We start from the raw sequence: 18,640 nt of genomic DNA, 5'->3' as shown, positions 1-18,640 counted from the left end.
GTTATATAGTAGGTCTTTGTTGGTTATCTATTTTATATTTATTAGTGTGTATATGTTAATCCCAAACTCCTAATTTATCCCTCCCCTCCTTTCTTCTTTGGTAACCATAATTTTGTTTTCTCTGTGGGTCTATGTCTGTTTTGTAAATAAGTCCATTTGTGCCATGATTTTTAGATTTCACATATAAGAGATATATGATATTTGTCTTTATCTGGCTTACTTCACTTAGTATGATAATCTCTAGGTCCATCCATGTTGCTGCAAATGGGATTATTTCATTCTTTTTTATGGATGAGTAATATTTCACTGTATATATATACCACATCTTCTTTATCCATTCCTCTGTCAATGGACATTTAGGTTGCTTCCATGTCTTGGCTATTGTAAATAGTGCTGCAGTGAACATTGGGGTGCATGTATCCTTTTGAATTATGATTTTCTCTGGATATATGCCCAGGATTTGGATCACTGGATCATATGGTGACTCTATTTTTAGTTTTTTAAAGGAACCTCTATACTGTTCTCCATAGAGACTGCACCAATTTACATTCCCACCAACAGTGTAGTAGGGTTCCTTTTTCTCCACACCCTCTCCAGCATTTATTATTTGTAGACTTTTTTGATGATGGTCATTCTGAGCCAGTGTGAGGTGATACCTCATTGTAGTTTCGGTTTGCATTTCTCTGATAATTAATGATGTTGAGCATCTTTTCATGTGCCTATTGGCCATCTGTATGTCTTCTTTGGAGAAATGTCTATTTATATCTCTTGCCCATTTTTTGATTGGATTGTTTGGTTTTTTTGATATTGAGCTATTTGTACATGATAGAAATTAATCTCTTGGTCTCGTCATTTGCAAATATTTTCTCCCATTCTGTAGGTTGTCTTCATTTTGTTTATGGTTTCCTTTGCTGTGCAAAAGCTTTTAAGTTTTATTAGGTCCCATTTGTTTATTTTTGTTTTCATTTCCATTACTCTAGGAGATGGATCCAAAAAAATATTTCTATGATTTATGTCAAAAAGTGTTCCATTTATATTTTCCTCTAGGAGTTTTAGAGTATCCGGTCTTACATTTAGGTCTTTAATCCATTTTGAGTTTATTTGTGTAGATGGCTTCACTTCTTGATTGTGCTGATGGCTTGATGTAGCGTTTAAATGTTAAAACATTAAATTATGCCCTGTAAATGTGTATAGTTTATAGTATGTTAATTATAGCTCAATAAAAATGTTACAAATGCCTGGGAGAGGGATCCCATGGGATACTTTTTCTGTGCACAGTTAGAAATGGTGATGGTCAGCATGTTATCTCCACACTTGGGTTCATGGGGTTCTGGATTCATGAAGCATCACACAGGGACATCTCCAAAGCATTCCGAAACTGTAATTTGGAATTTTTTTTTTTAACATCTTTATTGGAGTATAGTTCCTTTGCAATGGTGTGTTAGTTTCTGCTTTATAACAAAGTGAATCAGCTATACATATACATATATCCCCATATCTCCTCCCTCTTGCATCTCTCTCCCACCCTTCCTATCCCACCCCTCTAGGTGGTCACAAAGCACCAAGTTGATCTCCCTGTGCTATGCAGCTGCTTCCCACTAGCTATCTATTTTACATTTGATAGTGTATATATGTCCATGCCACTCTCCCACTTCGTCCCAGCTTACCCTACCCCCTCCCTGTGTCCTCAAGTCCATTCTCTACGTCTATGTCTTTATTCCTGTCCTGCTCCTAGTGGGATTGCTTTTGAGGTGAAGACGGTATCTGTGGGATAATCTATTGACAGCTCATGTCGCCTTGACACACATGTATCTAGTCCTTTGCTCAGTGCTCATGGGAACATGGTTTGAAACAGAAGACATTCTAGTCCTTAGAGGAGCTTATGAGTCCAGTGGAAAAAGCAAGTCAGCTTCAGCGTATAATGATTCAACATAAAAATTATATAGTAGGCTTAGGTCTTAGTTCAATACCATGATCTGGTTTGGAATTATTTCATCATTTATAAAACAGGATGGTAATACATATCCTGTCCCTTTTGGAGGTGCTACAAACATCAAATAATTAAATAATTGTGGGAAAGTATTTGATAAGTACTTCAATGTCAGCTATTATTAGATGCATGCAAGGAGAGGTAGGAGGTGAGGACTGTACGGTTAAGGATTGGTGGGATTGTCAGGTAGAAACGCCCAGAGTAAGCAGGGAACACAGGAGATGAAAAGGGCTCCAGAAGGCCCATTAGCTGGAGAATTATACTAGCTAAGAGCAGAACACCTGGGTCCAACTCATCAGTGTGGAACCTCATAATTTGAGATCAAATAAGTGGTAGTTTTTTTCCTTTTTTGACTATCCAAAAACCATCCCCTCTTCCTAAAAGCACTTGCATTTTCTTTAGGGGCGCCAGTTCTCCCCTACAGTAGATATACTTGGTGGAAAGGAATTCAGTTGCCTGTGTCTTGCACCCAGTCCTAAGGGGCTGAGATTGTTGACCACTGTGTTTGTCCAACAGCCTTTCCTTCTCAGGAGACCAGAATCTCCCCTTACTCTTGGAACTGTTTCTTCTCCACGTGCTCATGTGGTTATAGGGAACTTCCATGTGTTCACATCTTCCACATCCACAGTCTCTGGATGATTGCTTTACAAGTGGGTGTTGGCCCAAGCCAAGCCTTTCAGGGTCCTTTCCTGGCCCTCTTCGAACTGGCACTAAAATGAAAGAGGTGGACCTTCTCTGGAAGTAAAATCTATGAAACATGAGCCATGGCATCTACACTGGCATGCAGAGGAAGTTGAACTGTAGTAAAAGAACAGAAGAGGTGGAAGAAGAGAGCCATGATGGCATTCCAGGCCCCACAATGGTTTGGTTATTCAAGTCCTCTTTTGCTTGCATGATTTATTTTGTATTCTTAAAAAAAAAACAAAACCAAAACCTCACCTTTTTGCCTCGCCATTTCGAATTGGGTTTATGTCACTTGTGACAAAATTTTCTATTTAATAAAAAGAGAGGAAGAGAATGTGAATTTTGAAGGTTTAGTTAACTGTTGAGCACCCACTATTTGCCTACTGCTTTCACATATCTTTGATGAGATCTTCTTAGATCTGTGGAATTATTTCATTTTACAGATAAGAAAAACTGATGAATAATAATAGAGCCAGTAACAGGCAATAGAGCTAATGACAATCAGATTCAGGATGCTAATCAAATTCATTAATTCCAAAGGCATCCACACTCTTCCCACTATTACATATTACCCTCCTATAAACACAAGCTCTTCCAGGACCAAGTCTTATCAATGCTGGTATTTTCAGCACTTTGAAATTTTCTTGTCACCTAATGACCATCTTGTACATATCGGTTGAATGAGTGAAGTGTTAAGTTAAATTAAAATAGTTCTGGGGGACTTCTTTGGCAGTCCAGTGGTTAAGACTTCACCTTCCAGTGCAGGGGGCATGGGTTTGACCCCTGGTCAGGGAGCTAAAATCCCACATGCCTCCTGGCCAAAAAACTAAACCATAAAACAGAAACAATATTGTAACAAATTCAATAAACACTTTTAAAATGGCCCATATCAAAAAAAAAATCTTAAAAAAATAGTTCTGAATTCAAAGAACTAGGAGGATAAAGTCAAGCAAGATTTGATAGTCTCTGCAAATAAGGTGTTTTACATAATTCTTATATTACTCCAAATGAGTGTAGAATTAAGCTTTCCTGCACCTAGTAATATTTTAAATACAGAGAAGAACTTGCTCTCTAAAGGAACCTATGATGAGTCTTTTTAAAATAATAAGTATGCTTCCTTTCTGACATCTGCATAAATCTAGATTTTCCCATAATATGTTTATTTAAAGCAGGAGTTGTGGACCTCTGGGCTACATATTTAGACTTCAGATATGTTTTGTTTAGTTGGCAGAGTGTTAAACAAATTGAAATAATTGCCAACACAAGCAGGAATTTTTAAATTAAACTTGGAAGTTTGGGTTTCTTTTTAAAAATGGGATATTGTGGTAACACAGAGCTTTTGTCAGCTTGTGGCCATAATCAGCTGAATGAAGGAATGACTGCCCGCTTTGGTCAGAAGAAGGCTACAGAATCCCCATCTGATTCCCTCATGCTACTTACCTTCCTGTGTGCATTTGCATGAGCAAACCTGGTTTAAGTTGTATTGTCTCTTTCTTTTAAATTTTTTTATTTTATATTGGAGTATAGTTGATTTACACTTGTATTAGTTTCAGGTGTACAGCAAAGTGATTCAGTTATACATATACATGTATCTATTCTTTTCCAAATTGTTTTCCCATTTGGTTATCACAGAATATTGAGTAGAGTTCCCTGTGCTATACAGTAGGTCCTTGTTGGTTATCTATTTTAAATATAGTAGTGTGTATATGTCAATCCCAACCTCCTAATTTATTCCCTCCCCTTTCCCTTTGGATAACCATAAGTTTGTTTTCTAAGTCTGTGAGTCTGTTTCTGTTTTGTAAATAAGTTCATTTGTCTCAATTTTTTAGATTTCACATATAAGTGATATCATGTGATATTCATCTCTGTCTGACTTACTTCACTTAGTATGATAATCTCTAGGTTCATCCATGTTGCTGCAAATGGCATTATTTCATTCTTTTTTATGGCTGAGTAATATTCCATTGTATGGATGTACCACATCTTCTTTATCCATTGCTCTGTCAGTGGGCATTTAGGTTGCTTCCATGTATTGGCTATTGTAAATAGGGCTGCAATGAACATTGGGGTGCACGTATCTTTTCAAATTATGGTTTTCTCTAGATGTATGCCCAGGACTGGGATTGCTGGATCATATGGTATTTCTGTTTTTAGTTTTTTAAGGAACCTCCATACTGTTCTCCATAGTGGTTGTACCAATTTACATTCCCACCAACAGTGTAGGAAGGTTCCCTTTTCTCCACACCCTTTCCAGCATTTACTGTTTGTAGACTTTTTGATGATGGCATTCTGACCAGTGTGAGCTGATACCTCAAAACTTTCACTCATTAAAAACATCATTAAAAAATGAAAAAGAGAATCATTGTCTGAGGATAAAATGTTCAAAAATACAAAAATCTAACAAAAGACTTGTATCCAGAATAATAAAGAATTCCTATAAATGAAAAAAAAATGTATTCCCTCTCTCTAAGTCAGATAGAGCATGGGAAGAGCACATATAGAGAATGGAAAGATTCTACTCCACTGTCTTTCCAAAAAACCCCAAAATTCACAGGCTGGCAGATGTATTTTTAAAAGGCATGTGTTTTCCTGACTACCTAGAAATCTCTATTTGGTAAATGCCAGAAAGTTACTTCTCACACTGATTCACTTGGTCAAATAATAAACTTGACTTTGTTACTGGCATATGTACCAGCAGTGGACTGATCCTCTAAATTATTTTCCAGTAATCTTCCTTAATGGCATTGAAGTGCAAATCGAAACGAATGCAAAACCAAGAGTTTGGAACTCTGGGCAATTAGCAAGCTCTTTTGTTGACTTGATGAAGGAGAAAATGCTGATGTAGAAGAGAAAAATACTTTGTCACTTTTATGGTGTCTGGACTGTCCTTTGGCTTTGTTGCATTGTGTCTTATTTTGGTTTTGGTTTCTTATGATGTAACCCTGGTGGAGCTAGCAAAGAAGATGAGAAGAATTAAGATTTATTTAAATCCCCCTTCATCCCATTTGTGAATCACCTCCTTTAGACCTTGCAACACCTATACATGATATACAGAAGGACACAGATGTTAAGCACATGGGGTCAGACCCAGAATAACCAGGTTCTTACACTTACTAGAGCAGGGTCTTTTTAGTGAAGTTATTTAACTCTTCTAATGTCTTGGCCTTCTTAGAAAAAAATTCTAAGGGTTTTGCATCCTGACTCTATGACTTGCTGTCTGTGTGTCCTTGGACAAGTAATTAACTCCTCTGTGTCTCAGTTTCCTTAACTTTATATAGGGGTAATGTCCCTAGCAAATCCTTCACAGGATCACTATGAGTATTGTCAGATTATAGTTTCCTGGAAGTTAAAAACATTCATATATATTTTAAGGATTGTATCAAAGGTTTATTTGACAATGATGGAACCAGGAGGATGGCAAAACTGGTTTAAAAGAAGATAAGAAACATACATAGTCACTGGAAAAGAGAAAGAATGCTCTAATAAGATTGCAACATTTGATACAAAACTGGTTAATATCCTACAAGGAAAACAACCATGACTTTTGTGGTTATCTTTTCTATCAGACAAAAATAATTTGCAAAAATCATTTGTAACATGTCAATTTCCTAACAGTTAAAAACTACCTATGCAAGTCCTGGACCCAAACAATAGTAAATGGAAAGTCAAAGTTACCTCCCCTAAAAAGTCATAGGGCCTTTAGGCAGGTTGTTAGACACTACTGTGTAAAACTTTGAAAACTCATAATGGAGTCTTTTTACCTTATTTCCAAATTTCAGATCACTTTACTTAAAAGGCTTAAATGAAATAACGTTCATAAAGCCCTTAGAATGATGCCTACTAAGTGTTCATTAAATGTTATGTTTTTTCACCATTACTCATGAAATAGGGGAAAGTAAGTTTTCTACCCTATGATTGTTACAATAATTAGACTATATAAGCTCTTAACACCATGCCTGGCACAGAGTAAGCCCTCAACAAATACGAGTGTTGTTATTGATTGCTAGAATGTCAGATACTATATAAACATATTGTATAATCATATTAAGAATCCATGAGAGCAACTTTGCACATGATCACAAATTCTGTGAATTTTGACATTATTAAACTTTAAAGAATGCACAACATTCAAGTAGTTTCAATTCCAAATCTATATATTTTTATCAAGTGGCCTTAATTTGTTCTAAGTTATATGAGGAACATCTGAAACCCTTCAGGAGCAAGGCTCTTCTTAGACTAATCAGTCTGTCAATCAACCAGTCAGGTGTCCATGGAATCACACTGACCAATCTGGATTCTGTGGTCTTATTTCATGGAATACATTTTCACATGGAGCAAGTGAATTATCCACTTTCTTGTAAATAGTGTTCAGTGAGGTTGTCTGTCTTCAAGTCTGTGCATTAGATGTGACAGATTGCGTATTCTCAAAAGCCCCATGAATAAGATCTGTGAGCTTTACTACACTAGACTATGCCTACTCTTTGTGATCCTGTCTTCTCTAGAGAATACCCAAGACCTGCAAAATGTTTTGGGGAAAAGAGGAGTGCCCAGATTAAGAAATGAGGACAGATACTGTTTTTCACTGTCTATATTGGTTTCATTAGCCATGCCTATGAGTATTGAAAACTAGCCAATATTTAGAGGTAGTCCCCAATAACGGAGCCTAAAGGCAAGATAGTTCTTTTCCATTCACACTTGACTATTATTGAGCACCTACTCAATGTAATCTCCCACTGCCTCTGTTATCTCATTTAATTTACGTTAAGGGCAGAGATCATGCTTTGAGCGAACTATTTCACACCCAATGCAGTTATAGGATTGAGAATACCGCCAGGGTGGAAAATCTTTCCCTCTACCCTCTTAGGTTCAGGAGTGTGAACTAAACCAACAAAAGATAGATTAACAGGAGAAAAGGCACACAGTTTTTTATTTATTTATGTGCACGGGAGTTCACAGAATAGAAGTGAAATTCAAAGAAGTGGTTAGACTCAGGGGCTTACCATTTCGACAAAGGAAAAGGGATTTGTTCTTCAAGGGATGATAAATTGTGAGGAAGTGACTAGGAAATATTTGTGGGAACTACTGGGAGATAAGAGTTATTTTAGTAAAGTCTGTTTATGCAAACTCATCTCATTGTCAACTTTCCATCTCTGGTAATAAGAGTACTCTTCTCCTCTGGGAGGGGGTGGGAGGCGACTTCCTCAATGGGAAATGTAGGCCCTGCTTTTAAGCAGATAAGGGGGGGCGGGCAGAGATCTCTTCCTGCAACTGTTGATTTTTCAATTTCCTTCAACTCAAAGTAATCCTTGCGCCAAAGTGGCATATTTTGGGGCAGTATATTCTGGACCACTTCAGTACCCATTGGGCATGCAAATGTTGACTCTTAGAGTCATTCAGAAAACTTCAGAATGAAAGGAAAGAAGAAATAGGGCATAGGAGCTACTTTGAGCAGCTTTACATAAGCTGGTTACAGCTATCAAGGAACATAAAGCTTGGAATCTCATACCTATTTAGAGAGACTAGAAGGTAATTAAACACCCTTGCACCTAATCTACTTTCCCAAAGGAGAGTGGAGAAGCCAAATTGCTCAAATTGGAGAATCCTTGCTGTTCCACCATAAATTTCCAAGGAATTGAGAAAAACAGAAAATCAGTATTTATTATATACAAACTATACAATGTTAACAGGAATAAGAAAACCATATCCAAACTCTGTGACATTAACAGGAATAAGAAAACCACTCTGCCTTTTGTTAAGAAATTAGGCTCAGTCAGTTGATAAAGTCCTTGATCCATCAGTGAATATATTTGAGGCCTGTTGCTTTCCATCACTCTCTTAGGCATTCCAATTTTAGATTAAGAAACCTAAGTGCCACAATTGTAGAAACTCCGGATTGGAAGGAATCATCTGTATTCAAAGGCGGTGTTCATGATTATGTTGAGCCTTTAATAGTTCGTTAATTCACATGTGTAGGGGAAGACTTTACCCTCTTAGGTTCTGTATCTGGGGCCTATAAATTGAACTGACAAAAAGATGGACTAACAGGAGAAAAGTATACAACTTTTATTTGATGTTAATATTTTTATGTGGCATGGGGGCTTCATGGAAAGAAATGAAAACCCCAAAGAAGCGTTTATACCCAGGGGCTTAGATACCATTTGAACAAAGAGTGATAAATTGTGAAGCCATGATAAGACTAAGGAAAAAGGTGTTTGGACTAGAGGTGGTATATTGTGGGAACATGACTAGAAATTAATTGCGAAAATTAATGGAAGTTAAAGGTTATGTTAGTAAGGTTTGTACAGACTCATCTTGGCATCAACTTCTTGTCTCTGATGACAAGAACATTTTCCTCTTCATGATACAAGGATGACACCTTTTTCATGGGAAATTTATGACCTGCTTTTAGGTAGAAAGGGGGAGGTCAGATAACTTCCCCTTCCTGCATCTGCTGTTTCTCAATTGCCTTCACCTGCAGATAATCAATAGGCCAAATCAATATGCCAATACGCCACCCCAAAGTATATTTTGGGGTGGTATGTTCTGATTCCCTTTGATTTCAGACACACACAGCAGTGAGTGGTAGCTTACAGTGGGCAGCAGCTTGAAGCGAGACAGCTCTCTGACCGGGGGTCAAACCCTGATCCAGTGGGGAGAGCATAAAGTCCTAACCACTAGAGCACAAGGGCCAGTGGCTAGCGTTTGGGTTCCGGGTCCTTGTCTGCCTTGAAAAGAAAAAATTCTGACAAAGAGACAGAAGGTAGAGAGGAAAGTAGAGTGTTTATTAGAAAAGCAGAGTACATGCGGACAGAAGCATAGGCGAGGTCAGCAAGAGTCATGCCTAAGGGAATTTTAAATCCTTTACAAGGGGGCAGTCTTCTGGGTCTTTGTTTTCCCTCTGGCCAATCGTCTTTCTTTGCCCCCATGGCTGATTTGCCTCAGGACCTTCCCCTATGTGCGTGGGCAGCTCTCAGCCAAGATGGATTTTAGTGCAAGGGTCTCAGGAGTGGGGGGGGGGGTTGACATGACTTATTATGGTCTGGCATCCCCTGCCTTTTTACCCCTGAGGAGCCTTTCTGCACATGTGCAGTGTCTCCCTTACCCCAAGGATGGGAAATATGTGACTTCTTGATCTTTTGCTCAAACAGGATTTAGCCCCTCTCTGTCCCTGCCATGACTGTTATCTAAAAGTGTTCACAGGAAACAAAGTCCAGCTATTTACCCTGCCCCTGTTGTTATTTCTATCTCGAAGTGCAGACAGGAGGCTGGTCATAAATATCTAGTCTGGAGCCCACTTGCCTCCTGCCTCAGGAAATGTGAACAGGAGGCCAGCTGTAAATGCCTAGCCTGGAGCCCAGCTATCTCCTGCTTCACCCTTCTCATGGTTTTAAGTTCCATCTTTTTTAAATAAACTATGGAGAATATGATTGAAAGAGAGGTCCTTTCCTACATGGGTCTACTTTTTAAATAATATGTATTTTTAAGAAATTGAGGCATAATTGACATATGACATTATGTTAATTTTAGGTGTACAACATAATGATTAAATATTTGTATATATTATGAAATGATCACTACAATAAGTCTAGTTAACATAGTTAACTTTCACCATACATATTTACAAACTTTTTCTCTTGTGATGAGAACTTTTAAAATTCACTCTTAGCAACTTTCAAATAAGCAATACAGTAGTATTAACTATAGTCACCATGTTCTAATTACATCCCCATGGCTTGTTTATTTCATAAGTGGAAGTTTATACCTTTTGACCCCCTTTACCCGTGTTGCTCATGCCCTATTCCCCACCTCTGGCAACCACCAATCCATTCTCTTTATCTATGAGCTTGGATTTCTTTTTTTTTTTTGATTCCACATATATACGAGGTGATACAACATTTGTCTTTCTCTGCCTGACTTGTTTCACTTAGCATAATGCCCTCAAGGTCTATCCATGTTGTCACAAATGTAAAAATTTCATGTTTTTAATAGCTGAATAATATTCCATTGTATGTATATGCCACTTTTTCTTTATCTGTGCATCCATACATGGACATTTAGGTTGTTTCCATGGCTTGGTTATTGTAAATAATGCTGCAATGAACATGGGGGGTGCATGTACCTTTTCAAGTTAATGTTTTTGTGTTCTTTGGATAAATACTCAGAAGTAAGATTGCTGCATCACATGGTAGTTCTATTTTCAATTTTTTGAGGAAATTCTGAACTGTTTTCTGTAGTGGTTGCACCAATATACATTCCCACAAACAGTACACAAAGTTTCCCTTTTCTCCATATCCTCACCACCATTTGTTACTTCTTGTCTTTTGGATACTAGTCATTCTAACAGGTGTGACATAATATCTCACTGTGGTTTTGATTTGCATTTCCCTGATGATTAGTGATATCGAGCACCTTTTCATGTACTTGTTTGTCTTCTGTATTTCTTTGGAAAAATGTGTATTCAGATCTTCTGCCCATTTTCATATTGGATTGTTCGCTTTTTTGCTATTGAGTTGTATGAGTTTTCTTTTACAGTACTTTGGATATTAACCTCTTACCATATATGTGACTTGCAAATATTTTCTCCCATTCTGTATGTTGCCTTTTCACCTTTTTGATGGTTTCTTTTGCTACGCAGAAAGTTTTTAGTTTGATGTGGTCCCACTTATTTATTTTTGCTTTTGTTGCCTTTGCTTTTGGTGTCAGATCCAAAAGATCATTGCCAAGAGCAAAGTCAAGGAGTTTACTGCTTATGTTTTCTTCTAGGAGTTTTATAGTTTCAGGTCTTACATTCAAGTCTTTAATCCATTTTGAGTTAATTTTTGTGTATGGTGTAAATAGTGGTCTGGTTTTGTTCTTTTGCATATGGCTGTCCAGTTCTCCCAACACCATTTACTGAAGAGACTGTCCTTTCCCCATTGTATATTCTTGGCTCCTCTGTCATAAATTAATTGACCATATATGCATAGGTGTGTTTCTGGGCTCTCTATTCTCTTCCATAATCTGTGTGTCTGTTTTTATGCCAATATCAAACTGTTTTGATTACTATTGCTTTGTAATATAATTTGAAGTCTGGGAATGTGATGCCTCCAACTTTGTTATTCTTTCTCAAGATTGCTTTTTTTTTTTAACATCTTTATTGGAGTATAATTGCTTTACAATGGTGTGTTAGTTTCCACTTTATAACAAAGTTATACATATACATATATTCCCATATCTCTTCCTTCTTGCATCTCCCTCCCTCCCACCCTCCCTATCCCACCCCTCTAGGTGGTCACAAAGCACCAAACTGATCTCCCTGTGCTATGCGGCTGCTTCCCACTAGCTATCTATTTTACATTTGGTAGTGTATATATGTCCATGCCACTCTCTCACTTTGTGCCAGCTTACCCTTCCCCCTCCCTGTATCCTCAAGTCCATTCTCTAGTAGGTCTGCGTCTTTATTCCCGTCTTGCCCCTAGGTTCTTCATGACCTTTTTTTTGTTTGTTTTTTAGATTCCATATATATGTGTTAGCATACTGTATTTGTTTTTCTCTTTCTGACTTACTTCACTCTGTATGACAGACTCTAGGTCCATCCACCTCACTACAGATAACTCAATTTCGTTTCTCTTTATGGCTGAGCAATATTCCATGGTATATATGTGCCACATCTTCTTTATCCATTCATCTGTTGATGGACACTTAGGTTGCTTCCATGTCCTGGCTATTGTAAATAGAGCTTCAATGAACATTGTGGTACATGACTCTTTTTGAATTATGGTTTTCTCAGGGTATATGCCCAGTAGTGGAATTGCTGGGTCATATGGTAGTTCTAATTTTAGTTTTTTAAGGAACCTCCATACTGTTCTCCATAGTGGCTAAATCAACTTACATTCCCACCAACAGTGCAAGAGGTTTCCCTTTTCTCCACACCCTCTCCAGCATTTATTGTTTCTAGATTTTTTAATGATGGCCATTCTGACTGGTGTGAGATGATATCTCATTGTAGTTTTGATTTGCATTTCTCTAATGATTAATGATGTTGAGCATCCTTTCATGTGTTTGTTGGCAATCTGTATATCTTCTTTGGAGAAATGTCTATTTAGGTCTTCTGCCCATTTTTGGATTGGGTTGTTTGTTTTTTTGATATTGAGCTGCATGAGCTGCTTGTAAATTTTGCAGATTAATCCTTTGTCAGTTTCTTCATTTGCAAATATTTTCTCCCATTCTGAGGGTTGTCTTTTGGTCTTGTTTATGGTTTCCTTTGCTGTGCAAAAGCTTTTAAGTTTCATTAGGTCCCATTTGTTTATTTTTGTTTTTATTTCCATTACTCTAGGAGGTGGGTCAAAAAGGATCTTGCTGTGATTTATGTCATAGAGTGTTCTGCCTATGTTTTCCTCTAACAGTTTGATAGTGTCTGAACTTACATTTAGGTCTTTAATCCATTTTGAGTATATTTTTGTGTATGGTGTTAGGGAGTGTTCTAATTTCATTCTTTTACATGTAGCTGTCCAGTTTTCCCAGCACCACTTATTGAAGCGGCTGTCTTTTCTCCACTGTATATTCTTGCCTCCTTTATCAAAGATAAGGTTACCATATGTGCTTGGGTTTATCTCTGGGCTTTCTATCCTGTTCCATTGATCTATATTTCTGTTTTTGTGCCTCAAGATTGCTTTGACTATTGTAGGGTCTTTTGTGATTCCATACAAATTTTAGTATTGCTTTTTCTATTTCTATGAAAAAATGCCATTGGAATTTTGATAGGGATTTCATTGAATCTATAGATTGCTTTGGGTAGTATAGACATTTTAACAATAGTCTTTCAATCCATGAACATGGAATATCTTTATTTATGTCTTTAGTTTCTTTCATTAATCTCTTATAGTTTTCAGTGAACTTCCATCTTTCTAGTCACTTCCTTACTGTCTCCTACTTGTATTTATCACATCCAACACCCAATGTCCAGGAGTGATTACAAATCTCCCATTATGCTATAATTAGTAGAGTGTAGGAAAACCATCATTTCCATCTTTCAAATACCATAGTTCATGTCAGTGCTGCCAAAGTTGAATCAGTTTTTTGGCTACCACAGCTCAGAGTATTGACTCATCCTCAGCCTTTCATTACACAATTCCTAATCTCCCTCACATGTGCTATTGCTAAGCTCCTTCTCATCTACCTTGCTTATGCAGATGATTTTCTGGAATAAGAGGCAGCCCTGGCATTTAGAAAGGTATTTTTAGATGTGGACTCTTTATTAACTTGTTCATTCATTCAAACAATTTTTATGATTTCCTGCTATTCTGCAGTCATTCTTCTGGGACTATAAATTGAATATGGTGGACACAGTCCTTGAATCTTTCAGTCCAATAAGGAATAGGAACAATTATTCCAATGAGTACAACTGAGTAAGATAAGAGCTCTAACAGGAAGTACAGGATGCTATGACAGAGTCTCTCACCCAGGTTTGGGGAATTAAGAAAGGTTTCATGGAGGAAATGGTATGTTAGCTGAAGAGTGACAGAGATGTAGGTGTTGGTTGAGCAAAAAGAAAGGAAGAATGACCTCCCCCCCTAAAAAACAAACAGCTTGATCAAAGAAAAGAGAAGCTGCATGGAGATTTTGAGACATTGAATCAGATTAGGAGTGTAGGATCAGGAAGAAGCAGTAGAGAACAAGGCAGTAAGGGTAAGCCAAGTTTGAGTTTAAACATGATCCTAAAAGAATTAAGGAGCTATTAAATGATATAAACAGAGTAATAGCATCCTATCATCACTTTAGAAAGATCACTCTGGCTTCAGAGTGAAGAACGGACTGAAGAGAGACATATTGTTGAAGGCAGGGAGACCAGTTAGGCTGTTGCACTACTCCAGGTGAGCCATGGTAGCAGTCTGAAACACAGTACCAGCAGTGGCTATGGAAAGAAGGTGAGCAAGATATTTAGAGGTAGAAATAACATAACCTGTTGAAAGATTAGCCAAGAGGGTGTAAAGGAGGGAGGTGGTAAAAATAGTGCCTGAGATTTTGGCTTGAATACCTGGATGAACACCGGGCACATTCACTGAGAATGAGAATCTAGGTAGAGGAGCAGGTGTTTCCTTGGCTTTGTTGTTTGTTTGCTTGGGTGCAGGGTGAGTAATAAGTTCTGTTTTGCACGTGATGGGTTTCAATTGACAATGGAGATATTAAGTAGGCAACTGAATACAAGAATGTCAATCTGAATGACAGATTCGAGCTGGAGTTAGAGATTTGGGAATCATCAGTGTATTGATAGGAAGTGAACACAGGGAGGGGGTGAGAGGTTCAGTGGTAAGAAGAGACAAGGATATAAGAAACCCAACCATTTAAATTTTGGAAGAGGAAGAGCACTCTGCAAAGGAGGAAGAAAGGGAATGCCCAGAGTTACAGATGGAAGACCAGCAAGGAACTCTCAAGAAGGAGGAAGCTATCAATTGTATCAAATACTGCTGAGAGGTCATCCAATGTATTGTCATTTTTTTATTACAATTCTGTTATCCAAACTTCAAATATGTCACTACATTCATTCATTCACTCATTAAAACAAATATTTATTGAGCTCTTACTATATGCCAGATACTGTTCTAGGCCCTAGACATATATAGTTAATAAAATAGACAAATACCATATGTAAGGCAGATTAAAATGTTAAGCCAAATTAAGAAAAAGAGTTCTGTCTTACTTTCTATAATTTGGAAATCAGCATCCATGGGTTTCAGCTAACTTTGACCATCTAATGACATCGAATTTATATTTTGTTTTCTTCCCCAAAGGATTATCATGAGAGACCTTATGAAGTGGCATGTCAAATACCATATTGAAATCCAAATACAGCATGTATCATGTGTTTTCCTGAGCTCCTAGTGTAGCAGTATGTGTGACTGATTTTTCTACTTCCTTGGAGGTGGAATTGTCAGAAAATCAAGTTTTGAAACTTGGATTTCAGCCAGTTAATTAGCCCACCGGTTATTAAATATCTGTTGAGCACCTGCCTTGTGCCAGGCACTTTTACCTGGATACCATGGTGGTCAAAACAGACAAGGTCCCCAACTTCTCACAGAAGATGGGGTAGGGTAGTACTTAAGAGCATGGACTTTGTTTAAAGCCCTTCTCTGCCGCTTAATAGTAAGTTATTTAATCTTTTCCTGCCCCAAGTTCATCACCAACTAGGGCTCAGTTTCATCATCAGCAAAATGGGGATAATTATAGTAAACCTACCACATAGTTGTTAAAAGATAAGTTTTTTAAAGGATTTATTAATAGATGCAAAACTAGTCAACATTAACAGAGTGATAATCAACTGCATTTTACTGAACATGAGAGGGGACATCTGAGACAGGTAGGAATTAACCAGATGATGGTAGGAGAGAGTAGGAAGGGGGAAGAGAAATGCACGTAAGTCTGGAACATTTGGGGAATTGAATTTAGCCTAGTCTAATGGACTATAGACTGCAGTGAAGGGAGAAAATGGTCAGAAAGAATTTGAAGATCTTAAACCCTTGAACAACATGTCTAGGAATTTGGATTTTAAGAAAAGGATGAAATGTTGAACAATTTGATACATGGAATTGATAAGAATTGATTTGCATTGTAACAAGGTCTTAGGGCTTCAATCAAAGAGCTGTGTGGAAAGAAACAAGACTGAAAAAAGGGAAATGAATTAGGCATTTTTACAGTAATCCAGGCAAGAGATGGTGGTAGCCTCAACCAGGGGCTTAAAGTAGTGATAGAGAGAAATAGAATCAAAATTCTTTATAGAGGACATCTGACAATGAGTGATGGGTTGTAAAGAGTAAGAGGGAGAAATTAAGGTTCCAACTCAAGTTATAACTTGAGCATCTGAAGAGATGATGCAGTCATTAACTGGGACAGGGAACACAGAAGAGGAAACAAGTGTTTGAGGGGGAAGAGAGTAAATTTAGTTTTGGGCATGCATGTAGAGTTTGAGCAGCCAATGGGGCATTAAGTGGAGATGTTAATGTAGTTAGATATGAATCATAGCGGGTAGAGGCAGATGTGGAGTCACTGAATATAGGAAGGAAATGAAGCTTGGTTTAGGATAGCTCACCCAGAGAGAGTAAAGAGAGAAGACCTAAGACGAACACTGGGAACACCAACAATTTAAGGGTGGGCAGGGAAAGAGCAACTACCAAGGAGACAAGAGGGGGCAATAAAATGTGTAGATGGAAAACCCGAGGAGTGCAGAATGGCAGAAAAGAGTGTTTCAGGAACAAGAGAGGGAGTGGTCAAAAATAGTAACTAACAGAGAGTGCTCACCATGCAATAGGCACTGTTCTAAGTGTTATACATATATAGCTCATCACATCCTCTCAACAATTCCACAAGATAAATACTATTATTATCATCCTCATATTATAGATAGGAAACTGTCAACTGAAAAAAAACGCAAGACCTAAAAGTTGAGAGTTGTGTTTTTTTTAATATGAGGACTTAAGCCTGGGACACAGCATCTCAGATAACTCTGAGAGACTGCTCCGAAGAGGCAAGGTGGGGAGCCAGGATATACAGGAGTTTCTGCATAAAAGACCAAGTAGTTGAAACATCTGAAGATTACTGTTAATTAAAGAAAACCAGATATCTCAAGTTAAGGAAGTTAGCACTTTTCTATATATTGGAAGATGCAAAAGTCTAGGCTCATTGAAATCATGCACCTCAGCTATGGGGGCTAGGATTCTGTGCCTTCTCATCCTGAGTCTCCTCAGAGTACACTGCTGAGGGTGGCTGCAGAAGTTGACCACTAGATAGCGGGCATCCTGTTTTTATCCTGAGTTCCCTCAGGGCTTGCTGTCCGGGCAGATGTAAAGTGATGGCTTGATGGCTGCAACATCCTGTGTTTACTGATACGGCAGGCAATATTTTTTATTCACAAAACCAAAGCCAAGAAGTTAGATAACCTGCTCAAACCTGGCATGAGGAAGAGTCATAATTCAGATTCAGACTCTCTGACTAAAGAGTTTATGCTCTTAATACTCTGCTTACTGTGTTGTCACACACTGCAGAGGTCAGGTCTGCAGAGTCTAAGAAGTGTGCATTAGATTTAACAAGACAGTTATTAGCAACCTTAGTAAGAGGAGTTTTAGTTGTTGGTGTAGAAGGGCATATTTGAGTAAAGGAGTGAATAAGAGACAGTATTTTTTAAAGCAGTTTAATTGTGAAGGAGAGATGAGAAGATAGTAGTTTAATGAGAAGGGATAAAGGGAGATTGTGTTATGTTTGTGTGTTAAGATAGAAGAGAATTGACTTCATTTAAATATGAACAGCAAGAAACTCAGTAAAGAGGGGTGGTTTAAGATATAGGGGATGGAAGAAGTAACTAACAGGTGGAAATTTCTGAGAAGGAGGTGGCATACGATCCAGAGATCCCTCCCCGTCGATTGTATCATGAGAAAGGTAGGAAAGAATGAATAAGGTAGGTCCCCTTGTAGATCTGAGGGATCTGAGCATTAGAGGGAGTTCCTATATGATGGAGGACAGAAGTTCATATATTGTTAGGGAGCGTTGTAGGATGGAAGAAGGGCAGTTGGGGGTCCAGTCAGGGCCAGAGATTCAGATCAGAAAGTCCAGATCCCAATCAGTATAGTATGGGTACAGCTGGCCAGTCTCTTCTCAGACCTCATCTTATCCAAAGCCCTCTTCACAGGCTCCTTGGGCCTTCAGCTTCTTGCTCAAGAATTTCACAAAACCTAAATATGGTCCCTAGGTTTTTCCCAGTGGAGTCATTCATGCAGTCATGAATCACAGCTGGAGGTTATTAGAGGGGTCAGTGCATCTCACAAGCTCTTTACCACACCTGAACACACTTCACAAAGATAGGACATTCCTCCTACAACCATTTTTGTGGAGGACTTATTGGAGGAAAAATATTTGTCTTAACAGCTTTGAAGGAAAAAAAAAGCTTATATCTCTACGACGAGGTGGTAAAATTGTCTTTTCCTGATTTCCACTGAA

Source organism: Balaenoptera musculus, chromosome 1 (genome assembly GCF_009873245.2).
Source record: "Balaenoptera musculus isolate JJ_BM4_2016_0621 chromosome 1, mBalMus1.pri.v3, whole genome shotgun sequence".
Taxonomy (NCBI): domain Eukaryota; kingdom Metazoa; phylum Chordata; class Mammalia; order Artiodactyla; family Balaenopteridae; genus Balaenoptera; species Balaenoptera musculus.
This window is presented reverse-complemented; position numbering follows the sequence as displayed.